Raw genomic sequence first — 17,949 nt, 5'->3', positions numbered from 1 at the left:
ACAAGCGTGTTTAGTATACAAGGTCCAAAGATCAGTGTTAGGATCATTGCGATCGGCCCTACTAAGGCAGATATCAGGGGGGTTAACCACGGTGAATGGTTAAACCATGATTCAAACCATCCTTGTTGGGCTTGTCTTGTCACTGGGGTATACGGATTACGGGGTCGTCCGATGATCCTGTCCTGTGAACAGAAACTCCCAGTTTTCCTTAGTTTTATTCTGAAGGTGTGGTTTGATGGGCTTAAGCGGACGCCATTTGATTCTGCCATCTTTTCTGACTGCAGCATGCCCTCGCCCTGTCAGACCTGATTTCCACCCTTGTTCTTGTTATATATGGAGTGGTAATTCGTGTCAGAAAAATGGTTGATGTTAATAAAGAAGGGGGAGATTTGGGAATGTTTAGAGGAAACAAGGGTGATTGAGGCGACGCCCTGCCGTTTGGGGTTGCTTGTTTTCTCCACTGTTAAGGCATGGAAGTTGCTGGGGGGGTTGCTGGTTAGAACTGTTAACATTTATTGTTGAATGTTATATGATACTAATATTATTAGTGTGATTTCAAGGGTTAACGGAACGTGGGAAAAGCAATCCCGTTTTGTTGCTTTCGGGAACCTTGTGGTGGGCAGAGCATGTGCAGAAGAAGAGGAGACAGTCGAAGCCGCTCCTGCAGTCTGGAACAAAAGGTTGCTAATGGTGATGGGGAAACCGTGAGCCTTTCACCCACAAGGACCACCACAAAGAGAATTCTAACATGAAGCGGGGATAGGATATCCGTATGTATAGGCATACTGGGGTTTCTTGTAAAGATGTAACAGCAATGTCCTCTATAGATTTGGGAAGTTGGATGGGTGCGTGTGCGTGTTGGTAGAGCATAGACTCCCCGTGCACCCAGCGCTGTTTACTTGCCTTTTATAAATATTCTTTTATGCTACTAAATTCAGAGTTGAGACTTCATTTATAACAAATTGGTGACCCCGATGTGATCTTGGACTTTGGATCTGCGACCGGTAAAGGGAGGCGCCCCATCTAGTGGCCCTTGCCGATAGCGGCGCTAGAGTTCAACAAGATTTTGAACATAAGAGGCAAGTAAAAAAAAAAAATAAATAAATAATAAAAAAAGAGCTCTCCATCAGTGACCCGTAATCTTGCGCGCGAAGACCCGAACAAAGAGGATTTGTGAGTATACCGTTCGGTTGGGTGGGATTCGGCTGTGTGACTGTGTAAGGGTGTGACTGAGATGGAACGTAGTTCTGAAGTGAGTGCGGAGGTCTTCTAAGCACGGTTCTGATCTCCCGCGAGGGACTCGGCCGGTGAAGGACCGAAGCGATCGGTCCAGGAATTCGTGGGTGGGTTAACCGCTTGCAAGACACCTCTACGCAAACACAGCTAGGGATTCAGAACCTCTTTAAGGTTTCCAGGGATTTGGAACTTATTTGAAGCTTCCAGGGATTCGGAACCTCTTAGAGGATTCCAGGGATTTGGAACCTCTGAGAGGGTTCCAGGGATTCAGAACTTACGTGAAGGTTCCAGGATGGGTCTGGGGGAAAGTAGATTCTCTGACCTGGGAGACTCAGAGAGCCCATTAGGGACAATGTTAATATATTGGGATGTTTGGGAATGGAGGAAAGGAAAAAATAAAGAGAAAATGGCTCAATTTTGTGTGATAAAATGGCCAAAGGAACCTTTAAGGCCGCATGTTTTTTGGCCAGTTTTTGGATCCTTTGAGGATTGGGTATGTCAGGCATTAAACGGCTATGTTAACTCCAAGGAGCCTTTTAACCAAGAAGAAAGCGATGATGCGGCTCTATGGGTAGGAGCCTCAAACGCATTTCCCCCAAAACAAATATTCGCTTTAAATACAAGAACCGACAGGGGAAAGGAAGAATGGGAACCTCTGGATAATATACCCCCTCCCTGTTCATGGCAACCAGAACTGCCACGTTTTGAAAGTCGATTGCCCGTGGCCCCTGTTCTCTATCCCTCTCCTCCTGCACAAAGGACTAGAAGTAAGATACGGGCCACAGAAAGGGAGGAAAGTGAAACGGGAGGCTGGACTGATGATGTAGGAGGCCTTTGCCCTTTGAGGGAGGTAGCCCTTGGGGGGAACCAGGGGGGAATAGGGTTTGTAGTGGTTCCTTTGAAGACGTCGGATGTAAGAAATTTTAAGAAGGAAATGGGAAACCTTTCAGATGAGCCTTTAGGAGTTGCCGAAAGATTGGACCAGTTCCTAGGTCCAAACACGTAGACCTGGGAAGAAATGCAGTCCATATTAGGAATCCTCTTCACTAGAGAAGAAAGAGGAATGATCAGGCAAGCAGGAATGAGACTGTGGGAAAGACAAAACCAGGGAGGTCCTCCAGGGGATGTGAAATGGCCAAATACCAACCCTAAGTGGGATCATCAGGCTGCTCAGGGGAGGCAAAATATGAGGGAGCTTAGGACCATAATGCTACAAGGGATAAAGGAATCGGTTCCAAGGGGACAAAATATAAATAAAGCTTTTAATGAGTGTCAGTGCAGAGACGAATCTCCAACTGAAGGGTTAGACAGGCTGAGAAAAAGCCTTCAGATGTACTCGGGGATAGATCCTGATTCCCTTGCAGGAGGGGCACTGTTGAGAACCCAGTTTGTAGCAAAATCCTGGGAAGACATCCGAAAGAAATTGGAGAAACTTGATGATTGGCATGAAAAAGGATTAGAAGAATTCTTGAGGGAAGCACAAAAGGTCTATGTGAGGAGAGATGGGGAAAAACAGAAGGGAAAAGCAAATGTTTTTACGGCAGCAATAAGGGAATGTCAAAAACCAAGTGGACAGGAAAGCAGGAAAGGATCAGGAAAAAACCAGGGTGAAAGAGAACCCATGGCTAAATGGAAAGGACAGCAAGATAGAATCCCGATCTGTTACTATTGTGGCAAAAAGGGGCACCTTCAGAGGAACAGTAGGGGGAAAAAAAAAGAAACAGGATGAAGAAATGTTTAAGGAAGACTAGGGGTGTCAGGGGCTGTATCTTTTGGGACCCGAACATCGAATGAGCCCTTGATAAAATTATTAATAGGTCCCCAGAGGGAAGAGGTGTATTTTTTGGTAGATGCTGGAGCGGAGAAATCAACAATTAGAAAATTACCAAAAGGGGTTAAGGAAGGAAAGAGGAATACCATGGTAGTAGGAGCAAAAGGTGAGCCCTTCAAGGTTCCTCTATTGGAAAATATAGAAATAGTTTCTTCTCTGATTCTATGTCTCAGTGACCTATTGCTGATGCCTGAGGCTGAGCACAATCTATTAGGAAGGGACTTACTATTAAGATTAGGGTTGGAAATCAAGAGCCGGGGGGAGAACTAAAAATTCAGCTATATACCCTAACCCAAGAAGATGAGGGAGAAATAGACCCACAAGTATGGTATCAAGAGGGAGATTCAGGAAAATTAGATATGGAACCCTTGGTAGTAGAAGTAGTGGATCCACAACAGCCAATAAGGATTAGGCAATATCCTATCCCATTGGAGGGGAAAAGACTCAAAGCAGTTATAGACAGGTTGCTCCAAAAGGGGATGCTGGAACCGTGTATGTCCCCACAGAATACCCCCATTTTGCCAGTAAAAAAGGCTGATGGATCATATAGGTTGGTTCAGGATCTTAGGGCTGTGAATCAGCGAAGCATAACCAAATTTCCAGTGGTGGCTAACCCATACACTTTAGTAAACCACCTAACACCTCAGCATAAATGGTATAGTGTAATAGATTTGAAGGATGCTTTCTGGGCCTTCCCATTAAGTGAAGGGTCGCGGAATTACTTTGCCTTTGAATGGGAAGACCCCGAAACAGGAAGGCGACAACAGCTTAGATGGACTGTACTTCCTCAGGGATTTACAAATTTATTTGGCCAAACCTTAGAAAAATTGTTTCAACTTTTTGAGGTAAAGGGGGAAGTGAAATTGTTGCAATATGTGGATGACCTATTAATAGCTGGGGAGACTGAAAAAGAGACACGGAGGACCACTAAAAGGAAATAGGGTACTTAGGACATTGGCTTAGCCAAGGAAAGAAAAAATTGGATCCTGACAGGGCATCTGGGATTTTAGCCCTGTCATCACCCAAAACAAAGAAGGAAGTGAGGCAATTGCTGGGCCTCTTGGGATATTGTAGGCCCTGGATTGAAGGGTTTAGTGAAAAGGCAAAGTTTTTATATGAAAAATTGACTGGAGAAAAAAATGAAGTGGAATGAGGCAGATGAGGAAAAGTTGAGGTTGATCAAGAAAACGTTAATAGAAACTCCAGTGCTGAGCCTCCCAGATTTAGAAAGACCCTTTTATTTATTTGTAAATGTTTCTAACCAAACTGCATATGGAGTACTACCTCAAGAATGGGCAGGAATCAAGAAACGTGTGGGATATTGTTCCAAACTATGAGACCCTGTGAGGAGGGGGTGGCCAGTGTGCTTCCAGGCAATTGTGGCTACTGCCTTACTGACTGAGGAAGCTAGAAAAGGCACTTTTCGGGCACCTCTGAAGATATAGACTCCACATAATGTTAGGGGAGTACTCCAGCAAAAGGCTGAGAAATGGTTAACTGATAGTAGGATGCTGAAGTATGAGGCCATCCTGATCCACTCCCCTGATTTAGAACTAAAAGTAACTGCTGCACAGAGTCCTGCCCAATTTCTATATGGGGAACCCCTAACAGAACTACAACATAACTGCATGGAAGCGATTGAATTGCCAACCCAAATCCGACCCGATCTCGAGGAGGCAGAATTAGAAACAGGGGGAAAATTATTTATTGATGGATCATCCAAAGTAGTAGATGGAAAAAGAAGATCAGGGTATGCCATCATAAATGGAGATATGGTCCTAATAGAATCGGGACCACTCAGCGCTGCCTGGTCCGCTCAAGCACGTGAACTTTATGCATTATTACGAGCCCTAGAAGTATTGAAAGGAAAAAGCGGCACTATTTATACAGACTCTAAATATGCTTGTGGAATAGTCCACCCATTTGGGAAAATTTGGGAAGAAAGGGGACTCATAGGCACGCAGGGAAAAGGGCTGATTCACCAACCTTTAGTTACTCAAATATTGCAGGCGTTGAGAGGACCTAGGGAGATTGCTGTGGTACATGTCAGAGGACATCAAAAGGGAACTGGCTTCCACATAAGAGGGAATAATAACCTAGCGGATAGAGAAGCTAGGGAAGCAGCTCTTAGGAAGCATGATGTAGTCCTAACCCTACAAGAAAGGGATAGCGGAAAAGGGACACAAGAGAAAAAGTATGCGTGGAGCCATGGGGGACACTGGGACGTATGGGACTGGGGTGACATTTGGACACGGAGGGGATGTGGGTTGGGGGGACGTGGGACACGTGGGGACATGGGTGGCACATGGGAGGGATGTGGGGCTGGGGTGGGACATGGGATTTGGGGATGCCTAGACGTGGTAGGGACAGCGGGGGCTCGAGGGGATATGGGGGACATGGAGGGGACGTATGGGAGTGAGGCGACATGGGGGGACATTGGGACATATGGGACTGGGGGAACGTGGGGTGTTTTGGTGGAGGGAGGTCTGCAGGAGGTCTTTGGGTGGTTTGGGGAGGCTTGCGGGGGGGCTTGAGAGGTTTGGGGGCTCCTGGTGGATTGTGGGGGGGAGCTGAGGGGGCCCTGGCAGGTTTCTGGAGGGAGTTTGGGGGTGCTGGGGGGTGTTATGGGTGTCTGGGGAGGGGGGAGGCTCTGGTGAAGGGTTGGGGGGGACGGGGTGGCCGGGGGATGTTGGTCAGGGGCCCTTGCAGTGGTAGAGGGGCTCTGGAGGATTTTCTCATGGGGGGGTTGCGGATGAGTCTTGAGGTGTTTAGGGGGGGCCCTGGTTTGTGTTGGGGGGGAGGCTGGTGGGCTTTGCGGGGGACCCTGAGGGTGTTTGGGCGGAGCCGGGGGGGCTGAGTCAGTTGTTTTCCAAGCTGCCAGAATGCCGACTTGGCTCAAGTTAGCTCCAGGAATGCCGAGTTGGCTCAAGTTAGCTCAAGTTTCAGCAGAACTGAAGGGTGACAGACAGCGCGATGTTTCTAATAACGAGATGCTTCAACAGAAGAGAGGGTCGACAGATCACAAGATGTCGTCTATTTTTGGCGCCCATCCAAAGAGTGTATCCCATCAGTTGTGATTTGGGTCTTGTTTTACTCTCTGCAAAACTCTGCTTACTTCCTTTGTCTCATGATGGCCGGTGATTAGAGTCTTCTCTCCATTTTCCTGAATGCCTTTTAAAATTGTAGTAACTTACGATCCATTGTGGTGTTAGACTTGATCAGCTGGTGGGATACCCCTGGTGCCAAATAGAGAAAGTCACAGCCAACGGTTCTGACAGTTACAAAGAGAAAAGTTAGCGTGAGATTTGCTACGGAGAGTTCTGTTCTCCTTATCTACTTCTACAAAATCACAAGCAGTTCTTAAACACGCACAGCCTTGACCAATATACACAAGCACAGTCTTTTGACTAGGATTTGGATGAATTTCAAAGTGGCAAACACCTTGCTCCGTGTCAAGGCATACCTCCTGAGCATCAATTGTATTGCTTTCACCAATAACTCCTTGTTGTTCCCGGCTAACACATGACTCTAGATTTCCAGGCTGCCGTTTCCCATTCTCCATCCGTGCCCATGTTCTGTGCTCCGAAGGACAGAGCACTGTCTTCTCACGGTTTAATCAATGATCGGGGGGATAACATAAACTGTGGCATTACGTATAGTAAGCACGAAGGCAGTAGCCATGTTAACAATGGGATCATAGGTAAAATTTACCAGACTAAAATCCCCGTTACTTTCTCGAGGGTCGTTCCATTAATCATTCGGCACCCTATTTTAATTTCGGCCCCCGTGGTTTTCTTTGGTGTGTCCACTCTTCCCCTAATTTTCGCCATTCTGATGGTGTATAGAAATGGTTACCATTTGTTCACCAGATGACCATAAGTGCTAACTTTCCATTAATGCTCTTCTCCTCTGTTGTTACGGCTGCGGTCCATGGGATTGAGGCCATGTCAAATTAGCTTCTTGTCCAATTTTAGCTACTTGTTGTTTAACTAAATGGTTCGTTTTTTCTACCTGTCCACTTGTCTGTGGTCTATAAGGAGTATGTGTTGTGGTTTTACCGTGCTGGGCAGCTAAACCCCACAACCGCTCTCTCACTCCCCCTCTTTAGATGAGGAGGGGGAGAAATAAAGCAAAGAACGACTCGCGGGTTGAGATAAGGACGCTTTAATTAAAGGGAAATAATTATAATAATTAAATAAAGATTATTATGAACTAAACAATTTAAGTAAAGGGAAAGGGAACAGGGAGGGGGAAAGGGGAAATAAAAATAAAGGAAGGAAAACAAACAAATAAAACAAATGAAGGCTATGTGGAAGTGCAGAGGACAGAACTTACCTCTACTTCCCACAAATGAGCGATGCTTGAGCGCGTCCTTGAAGCAGGGCCTCAACGCACGTAGCCGGTGTTCGGGAGGAGGACCGACGTTTTCACAAGGAGCGCCCACCCCTCCGCTCTGCTGCCTGTTTCCACCTTTTCTTGCTGAGTGTGACATCACCTGGTATGGAATATCCCTTTGGTTGGTTTAGGTCAGCTGCCCTGGTGATGTTTCTCCTCTCCCTTTTTGCCCACCCCCTAGGAGGGTTAGAGAGAGGCCCGATGCTGTGCCAGCACTGCTCAGCAGGAGACAAAACACTGGTGTGATAACACTGCTGTTCCAAGTACAAGTGCAGAGTACAGCACTGTATGGGCTGCTGCAGGGAAAGTTACCATTCCAGCCAGAGCCAGTACAGTATGTAGTTGCCAATCTACCTTTAGAATCTTACTTATCTGTTGTACCACTTGCGCACAAAAATGTGAACGTCTACCAGAAGACATTGCTACTGGAATCCCAAAGCTGTTGAAGGATTTTTTGAAACAGCAAAAATCCCACGGCTTGCTGCAGCTGAGCAAACCAAGCTACCAGGGCAACTGAGAAGTTCCCATGACAGTGTTCCCACATCGCCCAAGTGAGGAATTTAGAAAAATATTGTTACCAGCATGGGGCTTCAAGGACAAGGTCTACGTGACTGCTAATCACAAGGGGGTTGTTTTCTTGCAGGTGGGGTTGTTTTCTTGTAGTTGTTTGTCTGAGTGCTTTTGACCAATAATCTTGTGTGAATCACTGTCCGCCCCTCTTAAGTTCACTATAAAAGTTAGGCTATTCGGGCAATAAAATGGAGCATGATCTGACTCTACTGGTGTCTGTCGTGCTTTCGGCCGTGCTTCCTGCAACACAAAGCGTGGTATTATTTCATTTACCAAGACTTCAACCACTTCTCTTGCTTTCTTTGTTCGACAGGGAAAGGCTTCGGGCCTTCCTGAAAACGTGTCAGTCAGAACCAGTAAATAACGATACCCCCCTTTTCTAGGGGGTTCTGAAAAATCAATTTGCCGCTGTTGCCCCGGATAATTTCCTTTACCGATTATTCCAAATTTTATTCTCTTCTTGGTATTGGGGTTATTGTGTAAACAAATGCTACATTGCTGAGTTACTTGTTTTATCGTTGTATATAAATTTCGTCCCACTAAGGTCTGACTCAGGCTCTTATGCAATGTGTCAGCTCCCCGGTGTGTTTTATTGTGTTCTGTAAGAACTCTGGGCCATGTCAAATTAGAGGGTATTATTACGCGGTTATCTTTTACATATACCCATCCATCTGGTTTCATTTTACCTTTCAAATCTTCAATTAATTTTAAGTCTTCTTTGGTATAATTTGGCTTTTGGTTCATGTATATAGCTTGGATTTTACCATCTGGTATCAAAGACAATGCCTTCACCTCAGTTATTTCAGCTGCCCGCTTAGCCTCCTGATCTGCCAATCCATTTCCAATTTCAAAATCGGCAATTTTGGTGTCCCCAACAATGCATGATAGCTACCTTTTCTGGTTGTTTTACTGCCTCTAACAATTTTAAAATTTCTTCAGCATGTTTTATCTGTTTTCCCTGAGTGGTCAGCAATCCACGTTCTTTCCAAATCGCTCCATGAGCATGTACCATGCCAAATGCATATTTCACGCGAAAATGCGTGAAAAAGCCACCATTTGGGGAATTCCAAAATCCTTTCCAACCTAAATCACAGAATCACAGAATTTCTAGGTTGGAAGAGACCTCAAGATCATCGAGTCCAACCTCTGACCTAACGCTAACAGTCCCCACTAAACCATATCCCTAAGCTCTACATCTAAACATCTTTTGAAGACTTCAGGGATGGTGACTCCACCACTTCCCTGGGCAGCCTGTTCCAGTGCCTCACAACCCTTTCAGTAAAGAAGTTCTTCCTAACATCCAGCCTAAAACTCCCCTGGCGCAACTTAAGCCCATTCCCCCTCGTCCTGTCACCAGGCACGTGGGAGAACAGGCCAACCCCCACCTCGCTACAGCCTCCCTTGAGGTACCTAAAAAGAGCGATAAGGTTGCCCCTGAGCCTCCTCTTCTCCAGGCTGAACAAGCCCAGCTCCCTCAGCCGCTCCTCGTAGGCCTTGTTCTCCAGGCCCCTCACCAGCTTCCTCGCCCTTCTCTGGACTCGCTCAAGCACCTCGATGTCCTTCTTGTAGCGAGGGGCCCAAAACTGAACACAGTTCTCGAGGTGCGGCCTCACCAGAGCTGAGTACAGGGGGACGATCACCTCCCTAGCCCTGCTGGTCACACTGTTTCTGATACAAGCCAGGATGCTGTTGGCCTTCTTGGCCACCTGAGCACACTGCTGGCTCATATTCAGCCGACTATCCACCATCACTCCCAGGTCCTTCTCTGCCTGGCAGCTCTCCAACCATTCCTCTCCCAGCCTGTAGCTCTGCTTGGGGTTATTGCGCCCCAGGTGCAGGACCCGGCACTTGGCCTTGTTAAACTTCATGCAGTTGACCTCAGCCCATCGGTGCAGCCTATCCAGATCCTCCTGCAGAGCTTTCCTACCCTCAAGCAGATCGACACACGCACCTAACTTGGTGTCATCGAGGGTGCACTCGATGCCCTCGTCCAGATCATCGATGAAGATATTAAAGAGGACTGGCCCCAGCACCGAGCCCTGTGGGACGCCACTAGTGCAAATTACGCACTGATTCTGCTCACAGATACTCAGCTCCACCACCATCACACAGAAACATAAGTACCCACGAGGAATGTGCAGCATCTGCTCCATTTCTCTTTGTTTTCTTCACATTAACACACCTTTAATTAGAATCTTGGTCTTTCCGAGCGTCTTCACGTTCCATGTGCACATGCTGACGGGTGGCTTGGTTGGGCTGCCATTAGGCAGTGACTGGCTGTGTGTTGGCTGCTGGTGGAGTTTAAAGTGGGCATTCAATAGTGCTTGAGGCTCTCTGGAGCTGGAAATATGTTGAGTTTGGGGAATCTCTTCTCCTTCCCCAGAGCTTCAGAGGGAAACCACGGCACCTTCCTGAAACACCCTGTGCGTCTCCAAGCGGAGCTTTCTCTGCAGGACCTTGCTGGGCGCGAACTGGTGCGACCGCAGCACCAAGAGTTGGAGCCCCAGGAGCCTCCTCCGCCTTGAAGCTCCCCTGAGGAACAGACGGAAACGGAGCAAAGTGCACGCAGGAGAAGCCTGGGCTGGTGCCACGTAGTTAATTCAGTAAGTTACTTCACTCAGTGCCACGGAGTTAATTCTCTCCCCTCGTCGTAGCCTTGCTCTCGTGGTGTTCATTAGCTGGACTTCAAGAGAATTCTGTGGAGGGACGAGGCAGAGGCGGGCGTTCTGCGCTGGACTGATCCCCGTGGTGTCTTTGGTGCCAAGAGGAGGCTGCACGGAGAAGTGAGAAGCGGCTCTGAGTGTTACTGAAGGCTTAATGAGGCCCAGCCCTGGGAGCGAGTCCCGGTGGCCTCGTTAGTGCAGGTAATTGCCAGCTGTGAGCACAGGCAGGCGAAGCGCGGGGGGCTCCTGTGCTGGCGGAAGCCTTGCTGGGTTTTACAGAGCAATCCTGTGCCTTGGGGGTGAGATCCCGGCCTGCGCTCGAGGCTCCTTGCACCACAGCTGACCAGTTTCAGCGCGGTGCTGCCCTTTCAGGGCTCTTCCTTCCTCTGCGTGGCACAGAATCGCCCGAGGTTGGAAGGGAGCTCTGAAGATCGCCCAGTCCAGACAAGGAGACTCCACAGCCCCTCTGGGCAGCCTGTCCCAGTGCTCTGCCACCCTCCCAGTGCAGAAGTGCCCCCTCACATTGAGCCAGAACCTCCTGGGCTTCACTTGGTGCCCATTGCCCCTCGTCCTGTGGCTGGGCACAGCTGAAAAGAAACCTGCTCCATGGCCATTAGAGCCTGGTGGTCAGCCCCAAATGCATCCCTGGGTCTCCAGCAGGTCCCAAGGTGCTGTAGGAGAGCGCTTTGCTCCTGGAAAAGCTGCTTGTGCCTGTGTTTGTTACCAGCCTTCAAAGAACAGCTGGTACTGTTTCAAAGAACAGTCTTCAGGCACTGCAGGTAAAAAGGGGAGATTGTTTTGTTCCAGAAAGCCGAGGTGAGGAGATGGAGGGGGTCTTCAGGTAGGTGCCCATGGCCGTGCTGCTGAACAGGGAGAGCACGGCCAGGTGAGGGAGGCACGTGGAGAAGGCTTTGTGCCGGCCCTGCTCGGAGGGGATCCTCAGCACGGCCCCGAAGATCTGCACGTAGGACAGCAGGATGAAAACAAAGCACCCGAAGGCAAGAGAGACCCCGAGCACAAGAAGCCCGACCTCCCTGAGGTAGGAGTTGGAGCAAGAGAGCTCGAGGATCTGGGGGATCTGGCAGAAGAACTGGTCCAGGACGTTGCCCTGGCAGAGAGGGAGTGAAAACGTCCCAGTGCCTCGCCACCCCCCGAGGGAAGAATTTCCTCCTCACCTCTGATCTAAATTGTGGTGTGATTCGTAGCCCTCTCTACCAAGTGACCCAGCAGAACAATTCCAAGCAGGAACCCGAGCAACGAGAAGCCTTTGAGCGAATTAAGCAGGACACCATTCACGCAGTAGCCCTTGGGCTACTTCAGGTTTTTCCTCATCAGCCCCGAGGGAAGTGGCAGAGTTGAGGGCACAAATCTTTTCCTCGCCTATTTCCAGGCTGCTGCCAGCCCACGGCACCGCTCTGCTCGGTGATGGCTCACGCCACGCGCACCAGCGGCTTTCTTAACGCTCCCCCTGAGGCCTCCTGTCTTCATTTTGCCTCGACTCCCCCCAAATCCTCATCCCAGTGGCGGAAGGCTCTCTCAAGCACCTCTTGGGGCAGGGGAGGACGAGGAGCAGCAGGTGGAGGAGCTCTGTTTCTCCCCCCTCAGTTCTCCTGGAAAAGCTCTTCCTCTGTGCTGGCTTCTCCCCTTCTGCCGTGGCAGTGCCCCCTCCTGCCTCGTCCTGGTGCTTCCCTGCTCTGAGAGATGGAGCAAGGATGTTCTCATCTTGACACCCTCTCAGCCCTCCCTCCCTCCTCTTCTCACTGCTGGCCACTTTGGGAGAGCAGAGCGGGAGCAATTTGCTCAGACACCAAGCAATGGGAGAGAAGAAAGGACCTGGGAATCACAGAGAGGAAAGAACTGACTAATTAGACAAGCAGTCACTTTCTCCCAGGAAAGAAAGCAAAACGCTGCAGAGATCAAGGTCAGCAGCAGGAGAGGGGGCGTATTCTGCCCACCACCTACTCCTTGCTACCTGACACCGAAGACGAAATAGGCTCTTTCCTCTAGGAAATAGGAAAGGGGTGTTTAGAGCTCGGGTAGATACAGGGGCCAAAAGATTGACTATTCAGAATACACCAAGGGGACTCAAAAAGGGGCAAAAGCAAATGTCTGTGGTAGGGGCAGAAGGGGAGTCCTTCCCTGTGTCAGTATTATAAAACGTTGATGTGCAATCTGAGACCTGTGTGGGTCTTAATGATCTCTTGCTTGTTCCAGAAGCAGAATATAACCTACTGGGGAGGGATTTGATTATCAAAATGGCTTAAAGCTTATAGGGGAGAATGGGAAAATCTGGTTATTTACATTAACAGAAGAAGATGAGGGTGATATAGATCCCCGAGTATGGTATAAGGAAGGGGAATTGGGAAAGTTGGAAGTGGAACCCCTAATGGTAGAAGTAACAGAACTCCAGAAACCTGTAAAACAGTATCCCATGCCATTAGAAGGAAGGAAGGGATTAAAACCAGTCATAGTTCGGCTATTCCAAGGAGGGACTTTAGAACCATGTACGTTCCCCCATAATACGCCTATATTACCCGTAAAGAAAGCTGATGGGACATGCCGATAGGTCCAAGATCTAAGAGCTGTAAATCAAAGAACAGTGACTAAATTCTCGGTAGTGGCAAATCCTTATGCACTATTAAATTATTTGGCCCCACAACATATTTGGAGTAGTGTAACAGACCTGAAGGATGCTTTTGGGGCATGTCCATTAGAAGAAAATCTAGGGATTATTTTGCTTCTGAATGGGAGGACCCAGAAAGACGAAGGAGACAGCAGTTACGATGGACAGTACTACCACAGGGGTTTACCGAGTCTCCTAAGCTGTTTGAACAAACTTTGGAAAAGTTATTACAATCTTTGGAAAAGGAGGAAGAAAAGCGGATCCCACCGGATGGCCGAGATACGCCTAAGAGTCAAGCAAAGGAGCTGCTATTTTGGATGCACTTGCAAATCCTTTGGGGAATTCAAGCATGGAGCGATCCGTTTTTAAAATTTTAGGGGTGCGTTGGGATATATGAGATTGCTCGGCAAATTACTCAAGGGTGTCTAACATGTCCGAAAATAAATCAGAAAAGTGTGAGGCAAGAACCTACTGGGGGACGGAGGATCACATACAGGCCATTCGCAAGAGTACAGGTTGATTTCACCGAGCTACCAAAAAGAGGACGATATAAATATTTGTTGGTGATAGTGGATCAACTAACCCACTGGATAGTGGCCTACCCTGTGGCGAGGGCAACTGCCGCTATGGTAGCTAAAATTCTGTTGGAAAATATAACACCACGTTTTGGGTTGGTAGGGAGTTTTGACTCTGACCAGGGGACACGTTTCACATCTAAGGTGTTACGGGACTTAACCACAGCCCTAGGCATTAAATGGGAATACCATACTCCATGGCATCCACAAAGCTCATGACGAGTTGAGAGAACGAATCAAACGATTAAACAACAATTGGCTAAATTAATGATGGCAACCCAACTGTCTCGGATGTTTGCCATTGGCATTATTGAACATAAGGACTATGCCCCATAGTGAAACAGATATCTCACCTTACGAGATGTCATATGGAATGCCGTATTCCCAAGGAATGCCATTGGACTATTCTTTGATAGAGAATTATGAAAGTCAGAAATACGTGATCGTGACAGAGAAACAACTACAACAATGAAGGGAAAAGGGAAATTTAGCACAAAACGCCCCACTGGGGTTTGCTATTCATAAGATACAAGCAGGAGACAAAGTCTTAATAAAAACCTGGCGGGAAGAATCACTGAACCCCCGAGGGGAGGGACCGTCCCTTGTTTTACTTACTACTGAAACAGCTGTGAGAACAGCACAAAGGGGTTGGACCCATGCATCCAGAGTAAAGGGACCAATAACTACCGAAGCTTGGAAGGTTGAGCCCACTCCTGGGGAACTGGAAATAAGGCTAAAGAGGGACTAATATTCTGGCAACAAGGCTCTGCATGAATTAAGGGCACCAGATAAAGAGGACAAGCCTGAAGGGAGGAAAGGGAGAAGACAAGACCGGGGCAGGACCCAGGACCCTCCAGTGCGGTGTGTATGGTCTACCGAGGGAGGCAACCCCTATGGGTATTGACTGCCGAGTGAGAGGGCCTCGACCGGACTTCTCCCGCACTAAAGCCCGGTTGTCCTGAGAAAATAACATAAGAACCTTTTTTTAAAAACCCATGTACAATTGTGCTTAGTTTTCCAGGAGCTGGATCACCCCAAAAAGCTGAACAGTAACACAAGCCCAAATGAACCCTGAAAGCAGGCCCAAGCCCTTGATTGAAGGCGTTTCCAAGACCCTCAGCATTGCAAAGGATAAGAAATGCTATACTACTGGTATTGTTTTTACAGGGGCAGTTGAGCCATGGGCAAGACTGGAGGAATAACTTTCATTCTGGGGGAGGAAGTGGCCAAGACCTTTAACCTTAGTAACTGCTGGGTTTGTGGAGGACTGGGGGGGAACTGAAAGCTGGCCCTGGGTAGCTGGCCCGGTCGAACCCAAGTAGTGGGTTAATAATTTGAGTGAAGTTCATAATGGGACACAATTTTGGAAAGAGGAAGGAGGCCCATGGCAATTGCACTCGTCAGATCGGCGTAGATACTGTTTAAACAGAACAGGAACGTTAGCGGTAGGAAAAAGCATTTGTAATTGGACTCTGTCTCCCGGATATGATTGTACTGGTCCTGAATGTGGACCTCTAAACTGTACAGCACGTAGTGCGAAATGGAACGCCACACATGTCCAGCTGAGAAAGGGCACTTGGCTGAAATGCTCATACAGGGAATTTTTGGGATCTGGCTGTGAAACCGTGGCAAGAGCACAAGCAGGGGGCCAATTTGACGCTCAGATCTTGAGCCGTCAGCGTGATAACACCACTAAGGAACAGCATGTGGTAAGGGTCTACCCCTGGAGATGGCAGGATGAGAATGGGAGGTGAGTGTTCTTTAAACATTTCTGGTCAGCTCGTAATATGACAGGCCGCCAAGGAAAACTTGATTGTAATTGTAAGCGGGAATCCAATGCGGGAGCTTGGAGGTGTGCATATACGAGTACAAATGGGGCAGACATTGTAACAGGACCACTCGGTAACGAGAACACTGTATTTTCACGCTCCAATAAATAAAGAAGGATGGGATGGTCCTTTTCCAAATGGGACGTGGGCTCTAAAGGGTCGTTATTGGGTGTGTGGCAAACATGCCTACAAGAGGCTACCCGAAAACTGGTTGGCAATACGCTATGTGGGGTACATGCGGGTGCGAGACCCTCCGATTAACGGCACGGGGAAGCAAGTGATCGACTCAATATGAGTGGTAATACAAGCGTCAACTTTATTGCGCAGATAGCCGTATATTTATACACACAACTATAATTATGCCTACTGGTCACTAGCCTAGTGGCTAAGCCTAAAAGTGTTGCAAACAATACTGTTTCTCCTACTTGCGGTTACAGCGCATAAGCTACTCCCTTGTTTTCCCAGGCCTCACATCCCCGTTTCTCTCTCTCTCAAGGACAGACTGCTCCTTGCATATTTGCACAAGAATGCTTCTCATCCGGCCTACTCCATGGCTATAAACTCTGCATTTTCTTTGCCTTGCTTGTACAATTTCTCTAGGCACCCGTGCCCTTGCTCTTTGAGCCAGTCTTCAACAGGTACATAAGACCCTGGTTCTTTTTATAGTCACAAATACAAGGAAATCATTTAGGAAGAAGATTATATGATGATCTGAACAGAGTCAAACGATCTAGTCATGCTTCCTTAGCTGGGGGTAGTGCCCAAAAATGGGGAGAGAATGAATGGCTTCCTGAATCATACAGCATTATGGACCAGCTACCTGGAACCCAAATGAGGTAGTATGGGGGGCCCGAGAACCTATTGATAATTGGAATCAAATAATTAGGTTGCAAGCTGTCCTCCAAATAGTAACCAAACAGCGACGCCTTTGGATCATTTGGCTGACCAAGCCACCCAGATGAGGAATGCCATCTTTCAACATAGAATGGTTTTAGACTATTTACTAGCAGAAGAAGGGGGAGCGTGTGGAAAACTGAACGATTCTAATTGTTGTTTACAAATTGATGATAATGGAAAAGTGGTTAGGCGGATAACAAAGGAAATTAGGAAATTAGCCCACATCCCAGTACAAACTTGGAAGGGTACGGATTGGGATTTGTTTTCATGGCTGCCCGGTGGACCACGGGTTAAAAGGATGTCATTTTCATTTTTCTGTGGTGTAATGACGTTATTGTTTATACCTTGTATGATGCCTTGCTTTACGTTATTGATACACCGAATAATAAATAGTACCCAATTTGTGATGACTTCGGTAGAGAAGAAAGGTGATGTGTCAAGAATGATGCTTAAGAAACGGACCCCCCAAGAACCGACCGAGGAAATCCAGTTGTTACTGGCAAAAGTTGAAGAGACACAAATTGAGAAGATTAATAAGCAGATGAGGGATTGTAAGGAATGTCCCAGCAATTCATGTCAATAGAGGGCTTGAAGGGTAAACCTCGAGTCTCTGATATCCGGGGATAAGAGAACAAAGGGGTTTCAGAATAACTGCTCTCTATTGTGATTATTGCATGGGACGCTGCGCAAGTCTCCGACATGCGGCCAAGATGGACAAAGGAGAAGGACAAGGACAAAGCCTGGGAGGAAGACTATGAGCCTTCAGCACGAGAGACCCCCAGAGGGAGCACCGGAGACTGATATGCATGCGCCAGAGGGAGGGTCCAGATTCCAGGAACTAATTCAAATAACCCTGCCTTTTCTAGAAGTAGTGATGAATATGTATTAGCCTAGCAGCATAAAAACCAGCCGCCTGATGTAACGTGTGTGTGTGTGTTGGAGGAGCCCAGACTCCCCGCGCACCCTGTGCTGTTGCTTGCCTTTTATTAAGCCCATAAATAAAGCTTATAAAGCTAGATTGACTCGGAATTTCTAACAGTTTGGTGACCCCGACGTGATCCTCTTGGGTCCCAAGGCTGTGAACGGCTAAGGGAGGTGCCCCCAGCCTTGTTTAAACCCGTAAACTCCTCTGGTTTAAACCCGTAACTCTGCGCACGAAGACCCCAACAAAGATTTATCGTTGCGTGAGTATGCCCTTTGGTTGGGGGGGTTCGGTTGTGTGACTGTGTGTAAGGGGGTGACTGAGACGGAACTCAGTTCCGAAGCGAGTGCAGAGGTCTTCTAACCGCGGTTCTGATATCCTGCGAGGGACTCGGCCGGGGAAGGACCG

The sequence above is a fragment of the Aythya ferina genome (genome assembly GCF_964211825.1).
Source record: "Aythya ferina genome assembly, chromosome: 34".
Lineage (NCBI taxonomy): Eukaryota > Metazoa > Chordata > Aves > Anseriformes > Anatidae > Aythya > Aythya ferina.
The sequence above is the reverse complement of the archived record's forward strand: the minus strand, read 5'-3'. Positions refer to the sequence as shown.